We start from the raw sequence: 20,018 nt of genomic DNA, 5'->3' as shown, positions 1-20,018 counted from the left end.
CAGGGGACTGGCTGTGTGGTCTCCATGAGGAAGGAGAGCAGGAAATTGGGGTTTCACATGCCGCAGGGCAGCAAGAGGCTCAGGGGGAAGGGGGGTCGGGGCTTCCTTGCGCCTGGGGAAGGAAGTGCGCACTGGGCCTGTGGACCTCAAAGTGGAAAGGGAGGACAGCTCAGTGGGCCTGGCCCTCGGCCACCTGGGGAGCCACTGAGCCTGCATTGCCAAGTTCTGACCATCGGAAACACGCTGTCCTCAGAGGCGTCTTCATGGAGGAAGAGGCTGCTCTTCCTCGAGAGCACACTGGGGCAGAAACCCTTGTCCTCTCACCAGAACACCATCCTGCAAAGAACTGGGTGCAGAGATCACTACTGGGGCCCCAGCTCTGGCTTGGCTCACCCATTGGGTGCAGGTGACACCAAAAGGGGGTGGGGTGCGACTTCATGCAAATCAGAAAAACAAAGGTCACTGCAAACAGGCCACAGCCGCAAAGGCTCTTCCCCCACCGCCTCACTTCCGGGAAGCTTCCCTAATGTAGATCAGACCCGGCACCAAGCACACACTCGCGTGTCCTGTGCAGACGGCCCTCCGAGGCAGAGTCTGATATTCAAAAAGAGGTTAACCATGTATTATTCATGACGAATGAAGCGAACATATCACGGATAACCTCTCCTCAAATATCCTCGAATAGTTCTGACACGAAAAGCATGGCCTCCGGCCCACTATCATCTTGGCCTCCCATGGATTCTTCAAGGATTCACAAGCCGAGTTGGGGACGCAGGCTGGAGACCTGCACAGAAGGCACATGTGGAGCATCAGCCGCATCGCAGTCTCACAGCCTGGGCTGACCCAAGCTCTGCAGGTGGAACCGAGCTCAGGAAGTTTTCTAAGCCCGCTTCTATCCCAAAGAACAAAACAAGCTCTCCTGCAGGCAGTCCCAAGACATGGGATTTGCCAACAGGAAGTCAGCAGGTGAACTCGGGTCGCGGATGCGCTGAACCTTCCTGGAAGATACCTTGTTGATCACATGGGACAGCACCGACCCCTGCAGACAGGGTCCACCCCAGAGATGGTCTTCTTATGACCAGCTGGAAACAGAGGGTTACAGAGTCAGATGGCCTAAGGCACGCTCTGGAGGACCAGCCTCTGACCACCTTGCAGTGACCCCAGCAGCCCCTCCCTGAAGGAGGCCTCGTTTCTAGGAAGCCCTTTGAGGCCTGATTTAATTTCAAATAAGAGTAATCTTATGCCATTTATGCAGAAAGTGAACCCATCGCAGATAATCATGGTTCAAAAACCAAACAGCAGCATGCTGATGCCAAGAAAGACCCTCATGATGGATGGCATAGGGAATATGGAGAGACAGGAACACATGTCACAAATAAAGCACATCCTCTTCAGCCCCGAACTGCTACAAGTGTTGTCCACAGACCAGCAGCATTAGCATCACTTGAGAACTTGCTAAAAATGCAGAATCTTGGTCCCTGAATCAGAATCTGCTTTTTAACAAGATCCCTAGGTGATGAAAATCTAGAAGCATTTTTAAATGTGAAAACCACTACTCTAGCCAACAATTCATACACAGGCACACACCCCGGCCCTCTCCCAGAGGTGCTGTTGACCCACATCTTATTCCTGATGAGAGTCTAAGATGAGGTAAATCTTAAGAAGGTGTGAGGCCACCTCATGTCCACCCAGGGTAAATATATATATAATACATCGAGTACCTGCTTACAAATGATAAAAAATAGTCATGATGGGAAATGGAGCCATTAATGTTTGCATCCCCTACAGGAAGTTGTCCATGCTCACAGTGAACCCCGGGGATCAAGGGACACTCGACTCAGATGCCTTCTGTCTGCCTAGAGAGACACTTGACCCCAGCATCTTCCCAAGGGATTGCTCATGGCTAAAATTTTGTAACAAGACAGTTGAATAGTTGTCAATAACTTCCAAACAAAACACTATGGCCCCAAACCTCCAAATGGTGCTTCCACCCCAAACTGGCATTAGTCCAAGGAAATCACACAGGTGCTTGACATTTCTGGGAGCACTGAATTAGTCATTACAGTTATTTATAAAGTTGCACTCCGTGGTGGGGCAGGCGTTGATGTCATTCGCTGAAGGCAGCACTGTCCTGGAGAACCCTTCTGAAGCAAATTTGGGTACTAAAACAATGGTTGTCCGATATTAATCATCATGAATATAGAGACCACACTACGGACAGCCATTCTTTAAGCACCAAAGAACTGCACCATCAAGAAGATCTCAGTTCTTCTCCAAAGTCAGAGTCTCTTCCAGAATGTTCTTCTCAGGTAGTCCAGGGCATGAAGGAGAGCAGGTCAGCCTCCCACACTGAGGCAGACACATGCTTGGCGCTGAGCCAGTCTCAGGCAGAAGGGCTCTGAACCTGATGACCTGTCCTAAGGTTTCCATGTCCAAGAAGGCCCTCCAAGCAGCAGGATTTGATAAACCATGAAAGCAGGGTCCCCACGGGACACGCCCATGACCAGGGCAGCCTGCTGGCCCCTGCCAAGCCTGGCCCCGCCTCCAGGATCCTGAGGTCAGAGCCCAGGTGCCCCAATCACACACCAGCTCCATGTTCTCATCCCGCCCCTGGGCAGGGCTGGCACATGTGATTCTTTACAGAACCCAGCATGGCGTCCAGGAAGTGGGCCGAGGCAGGATTTGATACTCAAAAAGAAATTGTCCTTGTATGATTCATCCTAAATAAAGCAAACACACCAAGGATAATTTCTCCTCAAGTATGAAACAGCAGCACAGACAGGAACACCAGCACCTCCAGGTCTCTGGTTCGATGTTCAATGGTGCACCCAGCTACACACATGCATGCACACACACACAAACACACACATGTACACACACATGCATGAGGCATGCACTGTGGATGATATCTCCTAAGTACCAAGGAGGAAGACACCACAGAATCCACTCTCTGCTCGGCTTGGCAGTGTCACTCACCTGTTCCTCAAAGATGACAAAGGATGAGGTCAAGAACCTAAGCACTGTCTCTCTTAAGTGAAGCAAATGGTCTTGGTGGTCCTGCTGACCCCACTGCCCTGGGCGCCATGTTCCAGAAGCCCCTGGAGGATGGGCTTAGCAGCTGAGCCAAAAGAGCTTTGGGACCTGTGGTGAGCACAGCACCGTGGGCTCCAGGATCCGTTCACACACCTGACAGAGGACACAACCTCTGGGCCTTCACAGGGCCCCAGAAGTCCAAGGAGAGATTTTAATAACGGCACCTCCGCCACCGCCAGTCATATTTCCTAGCGCACAAGACCGTGGTGACCACCTAGGGAGGGCTGAGTGCCAGGCTCTGTCATGAGCTGTGTACAGTGTGGCCTCATTTCACCCCCGAGGCCCTGTGAGGCAAACGCTGCTGATACGATCCCCTGTTGACACGAGAGATGGGAAGAGCAGCGTGATGATGTCCTGGCCCAAGGCTGCACAGTTAGGGAAAGGCAGAGGCAGGATCCGAACACAGGAAATTGGGCTCCAGAGTCTGCGCTCTTGATACTGAAAAAGTGGATGACCCTGTACGATTCGACGTGAGTAAAACGAACAGGACAGGGATAACCACTCTCTAAGTACCGAAGGTTAGCACGGAAAAGAAAGCCACTGCCTTGGGTGGACTTGCAGTGTCTTCAAGGCGGGGTCCTGGAGATGAATTAGACGCCAAGGGTTAGTGGACAGGTCACGTACACCGAGCATAACATGCGCACTCAGTCGCAGTGGACAGGGAAACCAGTGCCCCACAGCAGTGTGGACCCAGCCGCCAGTCTCCAGGTCCGGCCTGGTGACTGCCCGCTTCAGAAGCAGGGACCCAGAACACACACGGCGCATGCATTGGGACCACCCAGGTACGATAGGACGGGGACCTCCCCAGGCCTTCCTTGTGTTGTCCCTGTGTCCTTGAAGCCCCCTCTGCACTGGTGACCCATGAGCCATCTGCCACACACAGAAGGGACGTGCACAGTCATGCACACACATACCATGTCCCTTGCTGAGTGCAGCCTGGGCCCAAGACAAGGTTTGATACTCACAGAGAGCTTGCCCTTGTATATTCTGTGTCAATAAGCCGAATATACAAAGGGTAACCTCGCTTCAAGTAGCAAACGGGCAGGCTCAGCACTATCATTCCCAGGGTCGGCCTCGGCTCCCGGGTTCATCCTAGGGATGGGTGGGAAATATAGAATCAGCAGACCAGGTGGCAAACACCCCTGCCGGGTGTGTGCCCAATCGCCAGCTCTCCATCCCAGGGAGCCTAGGGAGGGACAGACTCTGGGGCCCTCCACTGACATTGTCATCATGTGCGGGTTTCCCTCAGTTCAGGACTCACTCTGCCACCCTGCCGGCCTCCCTGCAAACATATTCAGCTCAGCTTCTTGCTTTGGGCAGGGAGACCCTGGAAGGCCAGCCCTCAACCCCTGTACCCCAAGCATGCCACCAAGTAATGAGAAAGTAGCCCCATGGTTTTCCTCTCCGAAAAGAGGCCCTCAATTAAGAGAGAAGCAGGTGGGGACTGTGCCAGGTGAGATCAGCAGGTGATCCATCACCAGAGTGTGCTTGCCTCATGTCCCAGGACGGTCATGTTCCTCAGCACCCCTCCTGACTCAGGCTCACGGTCCAGAAGACCTCAGGGAAGGCAGGGTGAGGAAAACAGAGTCACATGCGGCCCTAGAAAGGCCACCAACACAGGATCAGACTCAACCTGAGCACCCAAGGTCATGCCGCTGTCCTAAGGGTGAACGGAATGCGGGCCATGAAGGGCGAGACACAGACATCCAGATGCAGGCAGGGGCCCTCCAAACTTCCAACATCCGCACCTGGCGCGGGGTGGAGGCCCCCACAGCCTGTCCCCAGAGCTGGCTTCCTGTGCGGGACACCACCCCAGGCAGGACTTGAACAACAAATAGCTCCAGCAGATTCGTCTCATGGACCCTGTGCCAGAGAGCATCCACCAAGCATCACAGAGAAGTGTTGAGGAGCAGACAAAACTCAGACACTTCCCAAAGCCAGATGCCACCTGCAGGGAGCCCTCAGGATTTGGTTGGGGTCATCAGGGCTATACAAAGGCAGTGCTCCGAGGCCCATCCCCACTTACCTTTAAGTGGTCCGGTATCGTGGTTTCTAAGGTTCATACCCTGAGCAGGTTCCTCCGGGTTCAGCTTGGTACTGAGATGGGCAGGTCCACCGGAGATCAGTCCTTTAAGAAGCAAAAGCCACATCTGCTTAGCAGAGGCAGTTGCATGCACTTGTGTTCCCTCTCCTCCCCTGACAGTGTAGTATGGCATCCAGGGCCTCTTCCAAAGCTGGGACCTGGCACGGAGGGCCCAGGAGCACCAGGGACCAGGAGCAGGTTCTGGCACTGGGAACCAGGACATACCCTGGGGGCGGACATTGGAGGCCTGTCCCAAAGCTGCAGCTGGCCCAGGCGCCTTCCCAGACAGAGTCTGATATGGAAATAAGTCTCCCCTGTATATTCGCCATTAATAATAAAGTGAACATACAAAGGGCATCCTCTCTTCAAGTACCAGAGCGGTCAGAGAGCGAGTGAGCAGCGGGTGGGTGGTCATCAGAGTGGAAGTCTCCATCTGTGGGCCTGGGATGGGGATGGGGGCAGGTGACAGGTCTCATCTGGTCAGCCCCGGGGCTGGGCCCTGCACCCTACATACTGTGACCCAGCCCTGAGGCTGGTTTTCCTTCCCAGCATCCTCCATGACAGGGCTGGTGTCTGACATGCAGAGTCACCCTGCACACTGACATCCCCACTGGCCCAGAGCCACTGCCTCCAGGAAGTCCTCCAACCTACAGGGGCAAATGTGCACTAACATGCAGCATTTGAAGAAAAGAAAGAACAGAAACCAACACTTCATGCCCACCACCCATTTGCCAGCCATATAGCCACGCTAAGGCAAGGGCATCTTCCACCTGAGCCTGGTGTTGCTACCAGAGGCAGAGACAGAGGTCAGCTATCACACCAGAGCTCTCATTTAGTGCCAGAGCCTGGAGAAGGACAGGAAATCCCCAGGGCCAACTCTCTCTAACTAAGCAGATGATGACATCAGCATGCACGGACACCATGCCAGGGCACCTCTGGACAAAGAAAAGGCCTGTGGACTAAGGTGTAGTGGTCCCACTGGACTTTGGTGGCCACTCTTAATCAGGACAGGCACCAACAGGCCCTTCTGTTAGGTGGGCATTGAGGCCAGGTAGGGCTGGGCATAAAGTGTGGAAGGGGCAGCTGACCCTTGTTAAAATGTGTCCCTGGCTTCCGGCTGGCCAACTTCCGTGTGCTGAGGCTAAGCTGTGCTCCTTTCCCAGAGGCCAGGGCCATATCTGGAAAGGCGTGGCCAGGCAGCAGCCCTACGGATGCGCTGTCATCCATGAAGCCACCAAGCATGGTCCTACTTTCTAAACCAAACTATATCTACATCATCTCCAAAGTCAGCATCTGCTCTAGAGTTTTCAGAAACATGCATGGGCTCTGGAGGCACAAGGAGGGCAGGGCCATAGCCCCAGGAAGAAAGGGGCCTGGCCCTGGGCCCGGGGGTCGGTGGTCAGTGTGCGTGGCCCCAGCGGGCAGCCGGACCTCTCACAGGCCTGTGCGGTCGCATTGTTCTGAGCACCTTCCAGGCTGAGTTTGCTCCTGGCAGAGAGCTTGCCCTTGCATATTCAGTGCAAGTACATCAAACACACAAAGGATAACCTCTCTTCAAGTAGCAAACAAACAAGTGGAACTGGCGGTGGGAATCTCGTCCTCCGGAGCGGGCCTACCAGACAGATGGGACAAGCAGAGTTAGGAGCACGCTGAGGGGAGAGTAGGTACCACAGGGTACATCCACACCCATGCATCCTCCCCCTCTGTGTCCCTCGGGGTGCCATCCTCTGCTCCTGCCCCTTCCTGTTATTCCCCAAGGTGGAACAGGTTAGGTTACAGAAAAGGAAGTCGATTACAGAGAACGCTTTGTAAACACGGTGAACGCACAGACAGCAGCTTCTCTCAAGATTGCTAAGCACAGCCTGGTCAGGACACATCACGCGCCTCGGGCAATCAAGCAGGTGCCACAGATCACCCAGCATGGCGCACTGTCTGTCCTTTCCTGTGCCCGGACAGGCGTGGCTAACATCCTCATTTCCGTGGGGACGTCACATCCTTGGTGGTTTCCAAAGCAGCATTTGATACTGAAAATGTGGATTTTCCTCTATGATTAATCGTAAATAATGTACTCATAGAAGGAGAATCTACCTTTTAAATACCAAAGAACGACTCCATCCAGGAAAACGTGAACCTGTGATCGTGTCGTCGAAAAACGAAAACTCCCTAGAGCGTTCAGGCTTCCCGAGTGGCCGGGGCGACAGACCCTTGTCCAGTTTCCCACGGTGGCTGCTCGAGTGCCACCTGGGTGACCCCAGTAACAGATGAAACATGGGTCTCAATGGTCTTCCCGCGCCCTGGTGTCTCTTGGAGAGATTGTTCCAAAGCAGCATTTGATACTGAAAACATGGATTTTCCTCTATGATTAACCAGGAATCACGTAAACATAGAAGGAATATCCACCTTTTAAATACCAAAGAAGGAGGCCTTCTGGAGACGACAGATCTGTAGCAGGGCTCTTCCAAGGCAGACAGATAGCAGAGCGACCAACACCACCCAATCTCTTTGCCGGGCGGCCTCCTTCACGAGGGCAGGGGGCGGTCCCAAAGGTGATGGTCAGCAGACATGCGGCCCGAGGTCAGCACATGTTCCGCGGCCCACCAGCTTTCCACTGTCCCCAGGGCTGCGTCTGGCCACCTCCCGTGGGAGCCCAGTGCACCCCCCTCCCCCAGCAGCGTTTGGTACTGAAAACGTGGATTTTCCTTTATGATTAACCAGCAAACAGGTAACCATGAAAGGAAAATCTACCTTTTAAATACCAAAGGAACCTTCGTCCTGGAAAACATGACCTGGGCACTCCATCAGGAAGCAAAGTGATGTCGTGCGGGACGACTGCGGCACTGTCATGGAGAGACTGTGCCAGGACCCCTCACGGATCAAGCACGTGCTCCGGGGCCCCGCACTGCCTCTTCCCTGACAGAGGCTTCAGTCCAGGCCTGTTTCCCAGCAGCATTTGATACTGAAAATGTGGAATTTCCTCTATGTTTAACCACAAATGACATAAACATCGAAGGAATATCCACCTTTTAAATACCAAAGAGGGTTTAGATCCGCTTAGCACAGTCCATTGAACCTGAAGGTCACTTGGGCCAGGTGGCCTCAGGGTGGGGCCCTGGGGCTGTGGGAGTTACGCCGTGCCCGTGGACACACTCGGACCACAGCCCTTGCTAACGGAAGCCACATCCTGGATTTGCCTTCCATTCGCTCCCCAGGGTGGGCATGGAGGGTGAGAAGCTTCTTCTCTCTTCCCTGAGGGATTTCGTGTTCAGAAATGTAAAAGCAACTCGAGATACCAAAAATGTAGATCTTCCCTATGTGGTCAACCATACATCTCATAAGCTTCAAAGGAAGATCCACTTTTTGGTTTTAATTTTATTTGTTTTGGTGGCACAGGGGATTGAACCCAAGGCTTTTGCACTGAGCTACATCCCCAACCCTTACTTTATTTTTTATTCTGAGACAAGGTTGTGCTAAATTGCAAAGCTGTCCAAGCTGGACTCCAATTTGCAATCCTCCTGGCCCGGGCTTCCAGGGTGCTAGGATTACCGGTGTGCGCCACCATGCCCACCTTGACTTTTTGAACATCAGAAATTGAACCTCTCTGAAAAGCCAGGTACTGTTTATCAGCACCAGGAGTCGAGAGCTTGGGAGCCTGTTGTGAGTTCCGGGCAGGGACTGTGACTTCAGGCCACAGGCAGACTTGGGACCAGAGAGAGTCCTTGGGGTCTGCCCCACTGTCACTGATCCTGCAGGAGCCACCTTTATGTCTCCCACAGGGAGAGCTCACGACCAGGAGTCTGCCCAAAGCAACTTTCATTCTGGTAAAGCAGTTGCATCAAATGTTCACAGCAAGTTCAAAGCCAGCCTGGATTACAGTCTGAGACCTTTTCTCAAAAACAAATACACGAACAAACAAACAAGTTCACTGTAAATGACACAAACAGACTAGGAATTCTATCCTTTGAGTTTCCAAAAACATCAGACGCAAAGAGGAGCCCCCACGAGATTCCCGGAGCCAGGATTGTCTCCACACGTGACAAAGGTCCCATCAAAGCGTGTGCTGGAATATTCCTTCACAGACCTTGGGGGTGTGCACATCACAGAACCTTCTGGAAGCTGAGGCTTGTGTCCAGAAAGCTCCAACGGGCAAGGCTCAGTACACTGATAGATAGGCCTCTAGGAGCCGGCGAAGAGATCACAAACAGCCACCCGACAAATACCACTGGGTCACCAGCACAATCCCCCCTAGCCACGCCACACCCCCTGCACCCCCAGGTGAGTACGGCTTCTCGAAAGTTGACTGTGTGGAATCGGGAGCAGAGGCTCTCAGGAATGACTGCTGTGGCCCCTTGGCCGCCTGAAGGAGAGAACTGAGGCACCAGAACCCCAAACGCGGTCCCTGCCGGCAAGCTTTACCGTCACCCCCAGGAAGTCCTCCGAAAAAGAGATGAGTGCCCAGCAGGCCGGAGTCCCCCCAAGCACGCTTCACTCTGAAGAAGCTTTCTGCACACACCAGCAGGGGCAGAGCAGAGCCACTTCCACGTCTGCAGCCAGCCGCCTCAGGAAGCCCTGTTTGAGAACAAATGAGACGGGGCAGGTTAGAGGGTCCGGCAGGGGCGAATTCACTTACTGGTATCCAGTAAGTAGTCTCGGTGACCCAACACCATTCACGTACCCGGCAGTGGCTCTTACTGTTGAGGGGTAGTTTCTGTTGAGGTCTTGGGGTTGTGTGAAAAAAAGCAGCAGGAAGAGGCTGGGCAGGTGTGGTGATAAAACTCGGGGACCAAAACAGGGCTTCTGCACACCACTCTCCCGCAGGACCCGGCGAGGCGGCCTGACGGTCCACCTGAGGCTCAGTGTCAGGGGGCAGGGTCCACTCCCTGGGCCATCAGCCCTGAACGTCACTCAGCTCAGAGGCCCTGGGACCAGGCTTCAGGCACCTTGCAGGGGACCAGTCTGAGATCCCCGAGCTGTGCCTGAAGCTCCTCCTAGAATGGCCTGGGGCACTGAGGAGCCCAGCTTTGCCTCAAGAACAGGGGCATGGGGGGTTGAGCTGGAACCCAGGGCACCTGAGGCCTCTGCCCAAAGACCATGGGGACTCTCTGCCAGGCTTCTGGAAATTCTCTCACATGCTAATAGGAATTTGACCATTTCTTTAAAAAAATTAAAGTTTTCATTAAAATTAACATTAAAATACATGTTTGCAGCCGTTACTTTTTCAGTGTCTGTCTGCATCTGACCTATTTCAGAGGCCAAGCTCTGGAAATCAAAGGACTGCACAGTGCATGCACCAGGATTTTTTCTTAATTTCAAAAACCACGTCTCAGGTGTTTCCCCCCCATTTCTCCATCAATTCTTGAAAGGGAAATTGGTGCTGCAGAACCTAATTTTTTAATGTACAGACTCACCTCAAGAAACAGGATTCCAAGGTGCTTCATCCAATCAATTCTCAAAGTAAAAAAATAAATAGAGGCAAACACCTGCCATCTGGCTGGCCATCTGCTCACAGCCCCCCACCAAGGGGCCGACGCCCGCCTCCTGTTCCTGCCCTCCGAGGAGGCCAACCTTCCTACCTGCCAGGTAGCGATGCCCACGGACAAGGTCGCCTTGAGCCTCTCAGACCAGCTCTCGCCCCTCCTCCTCTGCTGGCCCGTTCTCCCGAGAGTGGGTGCCCAGAGGACACTACCGTCGAAGACACAAGGCTCCCCTCTCAGGGCTTGGCTGAACCTACCTGGGCTGGTGCAGGAGATGGTGACTCTTCCTGGAGGGGAGGGGAGGCTCCTTCCGAGAGACAACGGGGCCTAGCAGGTTCCCTCAGGCGCCGGACCAGCGACTCACTGGACAAGCGCTCTTCCTGTTCTTTGAGGGACTAAGGACCAGAAGGTCCATGGGCTGAGGGCCCTGGGCCAGTGGCACAGTCTCACGTAGAAGCTGGTGTTCTGTTGGCCAGGCCTCACGAGCTGCAGCCGGGCCACCACTCCACAGGCAGCCTTTCTTGACGGGCCTCCTCCATGGAGATGGCTGCTGTTTCTCTAAGGAGACACAGACCCCGTGGGTGAAGGTATGCTCAGGGGCCCCACAGTGCGAGGGCTCAACTTGGGGCTGCCATTAGAGCTCTTCCTTGAAGTCAGTGCTGGCTTGGTGACACTCTGCACCTATAATTTTTGTCATAAACAAAGCAAAGATACACGGATGACCTCTACTAGAGTACCACAGCCCCAGGCTTCCTCTAGGGATGGCTCAATGGACCAGGAGGCCAGTGCTGTAGACACACACAGCCACCCACACACTGGGTCTCCTCCCTTCCCCACCCCTCTCCAAGCCGGCTGTCATTCTGACAGGAGGTAGCTGAGAATCCCTCATCATCAAGAAAAGGAATCCACTGAGGGAAACCCGTATTTGGGTGCCACAGAACAGTGCCCCGGGCCCAGCTGTGCAGCATCTGAGTGATTGAAGTCAGCATGCTATTTCCCAGGCCAGATTTGCAGTGAATACCAGTGGCCACCTCTGATGGTGGCATCAGGGGCATCCTGCTGAGACATGGCTGGGACTGGGTGACCATCAGCTGGTCTAGGAAGCTTCGTCTCCAATGAAGTGACCACTTTGACAAAACCCCTGTCCCCTGTGATTCTACCCCAGGATCACAGCAGCAGCTGCCTTCTGCCACAGTGGGTGTCCCCAGGCAAGTCCTCTGTGGGTGTAGGGTTGACAGTCCAGGTGTGACACACCCTACTTAACACATATGCAGCTGATGACCAGCCACTCACATCTCTGGGACTGGTGATGATTCCCTTGTTTCCTGGCTTCTGCTGTTGCTGCTGCAGTTTAGTTTTACTGCTTTTGTGATGTCCTCATCAATACTTTTTCCTCAAGTTGAGGAAACTTCACAGCAGACCCAGAAGCCCGCTGCCACCCTCCAGGGAAGTAGGGAGTGTGCATGGGACCCAGGTCTGGCCGCCTGGGCCACTGGAGAGGTGGACATGGCCTGAGGATGGGCAGACAGCGAGTGGCCCTGAGCCCAGTGCCACACAGAGCTGCCTCTGGGTACATCCTCCAAGTGTAAATGGAGAGGTGGTGACAGCCAAGGTCCCTTCCCCCCAAGTTCCGTCCGGGCCAAGGAGCTCTTCAAGGTGACATTTGATACCGAAAAAGAAGTGCACCATGTTTGTTTCGTCACCTATAAAGCGAAAATAACATGGGCAACTTCTCTTCAGGTACCAGAGGTTGGCACGCTCTCCCCTCCCGCAGGACACCTGGCTGAGGAGGGTCCCCGAGGGCAGGTTCAGAAGAACAAGCTGCACCTGGGATGTGATAAGACTCTGCCCCGAGCTGGTGGTTCTTGGGAGAATCCTCTTCTTGGGATGGGAAAACACAGACACTGAATTCAGCGGCACAAATCCCAGGGTGGCTTTAGCTCACAGCCAATGGTCCATCCATGTTCCTGGCATGGTTCTGATCCAAGACAAGAGTCTCCTTCTCATTCCTTGGAGCCCAAGTTTGCTTCTCAGACACTGGCAGTGACTTGTGATGAAAATGGCAAACCCATCTCCGACAGCAGGGACATCAGGGACAAGGAGAGGACACTTTCCCACAGGCAACACCACTGGCAGGAAGCCCTCCAGGATAGGAAGGATTCTGAGGCGAGGGGAGACACCCTGCGTGCGCTGTCCTTCAGGTGACCTGGAGACAAACACATTCACTGTGCCTTGGTGCTCATAAATGCAAAGATTGTGACAACGCATTTGAAGTTGAGACACAGCAAATCTGCAAGAACTCACCGTGGATGGGACAGGGAGGCTCGCTGCTGCAGAGAATGAGATGGCTGGAAGAAAACCAGGCACACGACTGTAGCGTGGGGTCCTCTGCACCCAACGCAGTAAGATCAACTCTAGCACAGACTGTCTTAAACAATGAAGCGGTGTATAAACAAACATAGTAAAAGGTACAGGGGCAGGGGAAGCTGCAGGCAGGGTCAGACCTCATTCCAGACCCATCCCCATTGCCCAGGTCCCCATCTTGGTCCCTCTCCAGCCCTCTAGTCTGCCTTGCATGGTACAAGCCCCCTCTTCTGTGTTGCCCAGCCACATGCACTCTCCTCTTGTCCTTAAAAGGCTGTGAGAACAGAGAGGATTTAACCTGATAATAGGAAAGAAAGAAGTATTTCCTTTCCCAGCAGCCTCAGTAAACATTTCTTTACACCTCATTGGTCCAGTGGAGTCAGGGCTCATTTCTAAGCCAATCACAGTTACAAAGAATCACTTACAAAGAATCAGGTCCATGTTCTGATCCACTTGAACCTGGGCTAGCAGAGGAGAGGAGAGGGTCCGTTCAACCCTAACCACAGAGCAGGAAGAAGTAAGTTCCACCCCGATAAGCAAAGTTAGGGAAAATTTTAAAAGGACAAGGAGTGGCAAAATCTTCAGATACCGTTATGCCTTCCTTGAAGATGGCAGCACAAGCAAGAAGTCTTCGATGCAGAATAGGATACTGAAAAAGAAGTGCACCGCGAATGTTTCGTCACAAATACAGCGAAAAAAACACGGGCAACTTCTCATTAAGCACCGCACGTCAGCACCCATCTGTGGCCGCCGTCCCTGCTGAGCAGACTTCCTGGGAGTGAACCAGATTGTCAGTATATAGACAACATAAGACCAAGACACAGCCTAGCTTTGAGGACAAGCCCAGCACACCTTTGTACCTTGAAGTCTCTGACAGGTATGTTCCCCCTGCCCTCAACAGACAGCACTGTGTCGGGGTCCTCCTAGGCAGGATTTGTAGGTCATTGGCTTGTTTGTAAGTCTCCCCAGATATCACAGAACAACGACACAGAAATGCTGACTCTGCTTGCCCTTTGGGAACAAATGAAGGATGAGGAGAATCATGACTTCTCCCACTGCGGCTGACCACCTACTCCACGAGAGGTGGCTGGCAATGTTGCACCCCTGGGCCAAAGAAGCCTCCAGGAGATGGCACCAGAAGGATGTGCTGATGTGGGTCAAGACCTGTAAGTATCTCTGGACACTGCGGGGAGCAAGAACAAACTCTGGTGAACAGGATGTTTCAGTGACATAGGATGGCTACAGCCCCAGCACAGGGTCAGGCCTTAGCTGGAGAAGTGCTCCCCAGGGCAGGCAGGGAACTGGAGGCGAATGAGTTGTGGATGATGACTAACACCAAGCACACCTAGCCTCTACACCAACCTGCCCCCATACCTGCATGAGACCTCCACAGGGTACAGCAGGCCACCCCAGCTGGGTCCAGGGCTTGGCCCTGGGACGTGCTTTGGCTAATGACCAACAGGGGCAGGAAAGTGCAGCTGTCAGTGTCACTCGTGAGGATTCTGCTTTCCACTTACTTTCTTTGCCTCTGTCATCACTGTGAGAACATGCCTTCCGAGGCACCTGGGGGAAGGTGAGGGGCATGGAATGGCACCTTTGCCCTCAAGAGTAGGCCTTGTAGCTGTCATCCTAGATATGGAAGGGACATCTAGGATCAGTGGACCGGGAGACACACATTGTAAATGCAGTGCTTGTTCTCAGTCATTAAAATGCTGTGCCTCTCAACTGATGATGACACCAGTGTCCCTCTCTGAGGCTGTCATCTCCAGAATACATCTGACCCAGAGGCTGGTGGTAAGAAGCACCCAGTGTATCTGGGTCCTCATGACTCAAGCCAAGCTGGACCAACAGATAGAGATGCGGGATGACGATGGCGTCTCGTCTACCAGCAAGGCGGGACAAGGGCTGGGTTCTGAGTGACAGGGACCTTGGAGGGTCACATGGTCTCTCCAATGCAATGCACACATCCTGCAGTCGACTTGTGCTGTGGTTGGGAGAATAGCCTCTCGGGCAGGATGGGACACTGATGACTTTAATTTTAAAACGGTGGGCAGGGAGCCTCTTACAAGACAGCCCCTCTCACAGACTGCAGGTTCCCCCTGGCCTCCAATTCTCCCACATCTTCTCCAGTATTGCCATGCGCACCAAGATGGACTGGGTGCCGATGGATAGTGAAACGGGTGACCTACATCATAAATGAAGTGCACGTCACCGGTCTACCATCCCCTCAGCTACCCTAGAGCATGGCTGGCGCTACTGTCCCTTCAGTGACGCTGCTGGCACGTCCTGAGAGCCGTCGGAGCAGGGCCTCACACTAACAGCCACCACCCACCAAGAGTCAGACAGAAACCATAGTAAGCAGCCTCCCTCCATGACAGAGACCCTGGCCCTTGTCCAAACTTGACTTCCTTTCCAAGGAGCCCTCCATTGGAGTGGAGTTGGCCATGTCCCTTCCCTGAAGGCTGCATCAGGAGCAGGAAGTGCCTCCAGGGTGGGATTTGATACTAAAAAAGAGGTTTCCCGTGTATGTTTCATCATAAATAAAGAGAAGACAACACGGACAACCTCTCCTTCAAGTATCGAAGATTAGCACTGATCAAAAACCAAACAAAAAGAAAACTGCTGAATCTTCATCGCTGCTGCTGCCTCTCCAGGGAGTTTTCCCAGGACAGGTCTATGCTGCACCAGGTAGACCAGATGTCTTACGTCTCATCTAAGAGGAGGGTCTGGTTTTGGTGTCTAGCTTAGTGGTTTCTGGAGGTCAGACAGACCTTTAAGACTTGATATTACAAAGAAGTCATCGCCCTTGAAATGTGTGCTCTTGTTATAGAGCCCATCTGTTTGTAACCTCTCTCCAGGTATTGGAGCTTTCCAGGTGTGGCACCAGGGTCTCCTGAAAATCTGATAGGGCCCCTGGGATTATTAGTTTGCATCCCAGAGTCAATGCATCAGGAGAGTTCTGGAATAAATCTTGAATTCTGTGGTCCAGAGGCAGGTGGGTGGTCAGGAGCGAACCAGCAGCCAGGCCCCTGGGTGGAACTGGGCGTGGGTCCATGCAGTTTTCCATGCCAGGTATGATTCTAAAAACAGATGTATGGTATGGGTTAGCTGGATGCAAGTGCATCCCTGACAACCTCCTGCCCCTCCCCGGACCCAACAATGAGAAATGCCTTCTGCTGCCTACTGCTTAATTCAGTGGAATTAAGAGATAAAAAACAAATTTCCTTTCCTGAGGATTGCTTGCCAAATATTTGTGCCAAACCGAGGTGGCTTTTCTGTTTGCTATAAAACCTTGCTGACCATAATTTTTTCAATGTAGGGGAATATGGATCTCCCCAGACTCACTTTTATTACAACAGACAGAAGTTGTACAATTTGAAGTACAGCCACCAAACAGGTACTGTGGGCTGGGATAAACACAAGCCCATCACAGAAAATGGAAAAGACCAGCCATGCCCCAAAGCAGGGATGGATACTGAATGAGGATGGCCATGTATCCTTCAGCAACAACAAGTTGAATGCAGTGGCAGATGGCCTACCAACATGTTCTGGGGCTTGGAGACCTCATGGCGGCCACTGTCTTCCCTCCAGCTGGCATCCCAAGTTAGTCTAGAAGTCCTCCTAAGAAAGGAGAAGACATGGAGGGTTAGTGGAATAGGTGACAAAAGTTAGCCATAGGGGACAGGCTTTGTGGTAAACCATTTATTCATGTACATTTATTAATATCCCCAGCTAAAGCTGAGGTCTGGACCCCAAAGCCTCATTTGTGTGATCTGATACTGGAAAAGTATCAGATGCCAACCATGTGTTTCACCCTCACTAAAGAAACAGAAGCCCAGAAATCTCTCTCCTGCTACCACCAATTAACACCGACAAGACCACCCAAACTTGACATTCAGTCCTGGCAGTCCCATTAAATATGGATTGGACAGTGAGGGTTAGTAGAAGAGGTGATATTAGAAAAGGTAATAAGGTGCAGGCTCCATGGTCAGCCAGAGATTAATGTCTACTGATGGATGCTGACCAATAATGTCCTCCCCTGAAGCTGAGGTCTGGACTGGAAGGCCTCCGAGATGGAAACTGATACTGGAAAAGAGGTTGACCAGGTGTGTTTCATCCTCATTAAAGAAACAGAAACCCAGAAAACCTCTCTTCATGTATCACCAATGAACACTGACAAGACCATCCAGTCCTGGTAGTCCTGTTATATATGGAATTGCACACTAAGCATTGATCAGTTTGCTGGAGGAAGCTATTCATCCACTGCACACTGCCCACCGACTGTACTCCCAGCACCCAGTACAGGAGACTCACATAGCATGTTCTTGAAGTTGGCATCATGGCCAAAAAGTGGTGACACTGTGGACAGAGGCTGGTCCTAGGAGCTGTCAGGCTCATGGTTATCCACCAGGGCAATCTTTCCTGTTATGAGATGCCCCAAACCAAGGCTGACTCCACCAACGGTCCTCCAGGGGAATCATTACAGAGGTGCACTGGGCCAAGTGACCTGTGTCACCAATAAACTCCACACACTGTGGCTGGCAGTCCCCTCAGGTGTTCTGGGATGGTGTAGTCAGCGTGTGCCTTGCCCAGAGTGTGGATGACCCCACATGAAGGAAGCCCTCCAAGGAAAGAGCACTGAAAACACATCCAACTCTGTCACATTTGACATGTGTCACAAACACCTCGAAGACAGGAGTTCTCTTCTCCGAGTCTAGCAGAGTGCAGCTTATTGTCTCTTCCCCCAAAAGTTGACATCTCTTCCAGGAATTTCTCCAAGGGAGGAGCAGATACTGAGGGTTAGTGGACCAGGTCACAAACGGCACAAATACAGCGTGTGCTCTCTGGTCAACCATCTCATGTATCCAGGCACGTGATGATGCCACTCCTTGTCCCTGCCCTCGAAGCCACCAAGCCAGAGCAGAGAAGAAGGCTTTGCTGAGAAGAAGGCTTCCACATGAGGGTTACCATCACACACAAGACAAACAAGTCACAGATTGGCACTAGTGCAGACCTAGCGTCCCCACCCTGCAGTTGCTGTTAGCTCCAGGAAAGCTTGCCAGGCGGGATTAGATACTGCAAAGAGGTCGACCGTGTAATGTGCGCCATAAATAAAGCGAACGCGCCACGGACCACCTCTCTCCAAGTACCAAGCAGCAGCATTGTCACCAGGACAGTGGCTCTTCCTCAAAGCTGTTATCGCCTCCCGGAAGTCTTCTAAGGCGAGATGTGATATTGAGAAGAAGTAGACCATGTGTCCTACGTCATAAATAAAGCGTACACACCATGGTCAACCGCATCTTCAAATACCATGAGTGACGCAGACCCCACCTCTTGCCCCTTAATTTAGTATCACCTCCAGGAAGCCTCCTGGTATGTGTCATGAATAATCAGCAATCACAATGTGGCAATGATCACAAGGCTGTGTCCAACACCACTACCACTTCCAGGCTGCCCTGTAAGGCTGGGACTGGAGGCCAAGCATTCGTTGAGATAAAGTGGCCAACGTCAGAAGGAAAGAACATGGTCTACAGACAACTACCTGGTGACCTGTGCCTCACAGCACCTAACACAGGCTCTGCTCACAGGTCGGCATGGTCTACCTGGAGCCCCTGAGACTGATGCTGAGTTGAGTGGACCACATCACATACATCATAAACAGCATGTATACTTTAGGGTCTTCCTTCTCTCCAGGTACTGTGGACTGGTGCTGGAGCCAGACCAGGGAGCCTCCCACGAAGTTGGCTTGGCCTCTGGGAAGCCCTCTGTCATTAGATTTGATATTGAGAAGACGTGGACCATATTACATACGACACCGAGCTAGCGCATGTCCTATGGTCAACCATCTTTTCAGGTACCGCAGAGAGGGCAGACATCAAAACTGCTGTCTCTTTTCTTGCATTAACATCACCTCCCAGAATCCCTCTGAGGCTAGGTGCAGTATAAGAAGAGGCCACCATGCAGTGTTTGCTATAGATGCAGTGAAGGCAGCAGAGAGGAGCCTCTCAAGGATGCAAAGTGGAGAGGACGCCAGGACGAGAGCAAAACCTGATATTTAGTACCACCTAGAAGAAGCCCTCAGGTGCATTTGCTGTTATGAGAGGGTGGCCCAGTGACATGCATTGTAAGTGAGGCTTCTGAAGTATGGTCAACTTCTCCTAAGTGACCCAAGGCACACCCAGTGCTAGAACTGGTGCCTTGTCTCCTGAGGTTAACATGACCTCTATGGAGACCTCCAAGGCTGAATTTGAAACTTTACAAAAGTAGACCATGTCACATAAGCTGTTAATAAGATACATACAGTGTGACTAAACCCTCTTCTGGTACCGTGAGGTTGTTGCAGGTGCAAGATCCAGTGCCCTGTCTCTGGGGCTGGCTGCATCTTCAGCAAGTTTTCCAAGGATGGACTGGAGAAAGGGAGGAAGCAGGCCAGGGGTTGTGCTTCATCTGTAAATACACATGGTGAGGACAATCAGGTCTTCGAGGAGGATCAGAGCTGAGTGCAGAGCTGGGACATCTTCCTCCATATGACTAGACTTGATAGGGGAAAAAGATACTGAACACCAATTGCCAATGACAAAAGTGACTGGGTCTTCAAGTACCTGGAACAGCTCCATCTCGGGCACCCATATCTGCCCCTGCATGGGTATCATGTCCTGAGGTCATCTGGGCAGCACTGAGGATAACGAGAAGCAGAGCGTGTGACATCTCGATTCATGGACATTTGCACAATCAGCTAAGGCTTCTTCAAATCTTATGGGGGGATGCACCATGACTGGAAGCAGGACACCTTCTCGGAGGTTATTGTCGTCCTGAGAAAGCCCTTGGAGGCTGCACTGGACACTGAGGAGAAGCCCATCGCAAGCATTAACAGATACAGCACACGTCTAACGGGCTACAGTTCTGCGAAGTATGTGGCGTGTCGAGGATGCTGACACAGCATCTCTTCTCCAACTTCAAGCTCTCTCCAGGATGCTTCAGATGGCTGGGCTGGATACCAAGAAGCG

Source organism: Heterocephalus glaber, unplaced genomic scaffold, assembly GCF_053883595.1.
Source record: "Heterocephalus glaber isolate CG9 unplaced genomic scaffold, H.glaber_assembly_v1.0 deba00001608, whole genome shotgun sequence".
In the NCBI taxonomy this organism is placed as follows: Eukaryota; Metazoa; Chordata; class Mammalia; order Rodentia; family Bathyergidae; genus Heterocephalus; species Heterocephalus glaber.
The sequence above is the reverse complement of the archived record's forward strand: the minus strand, read 5'-3'. Positions refer to the sequence as shown.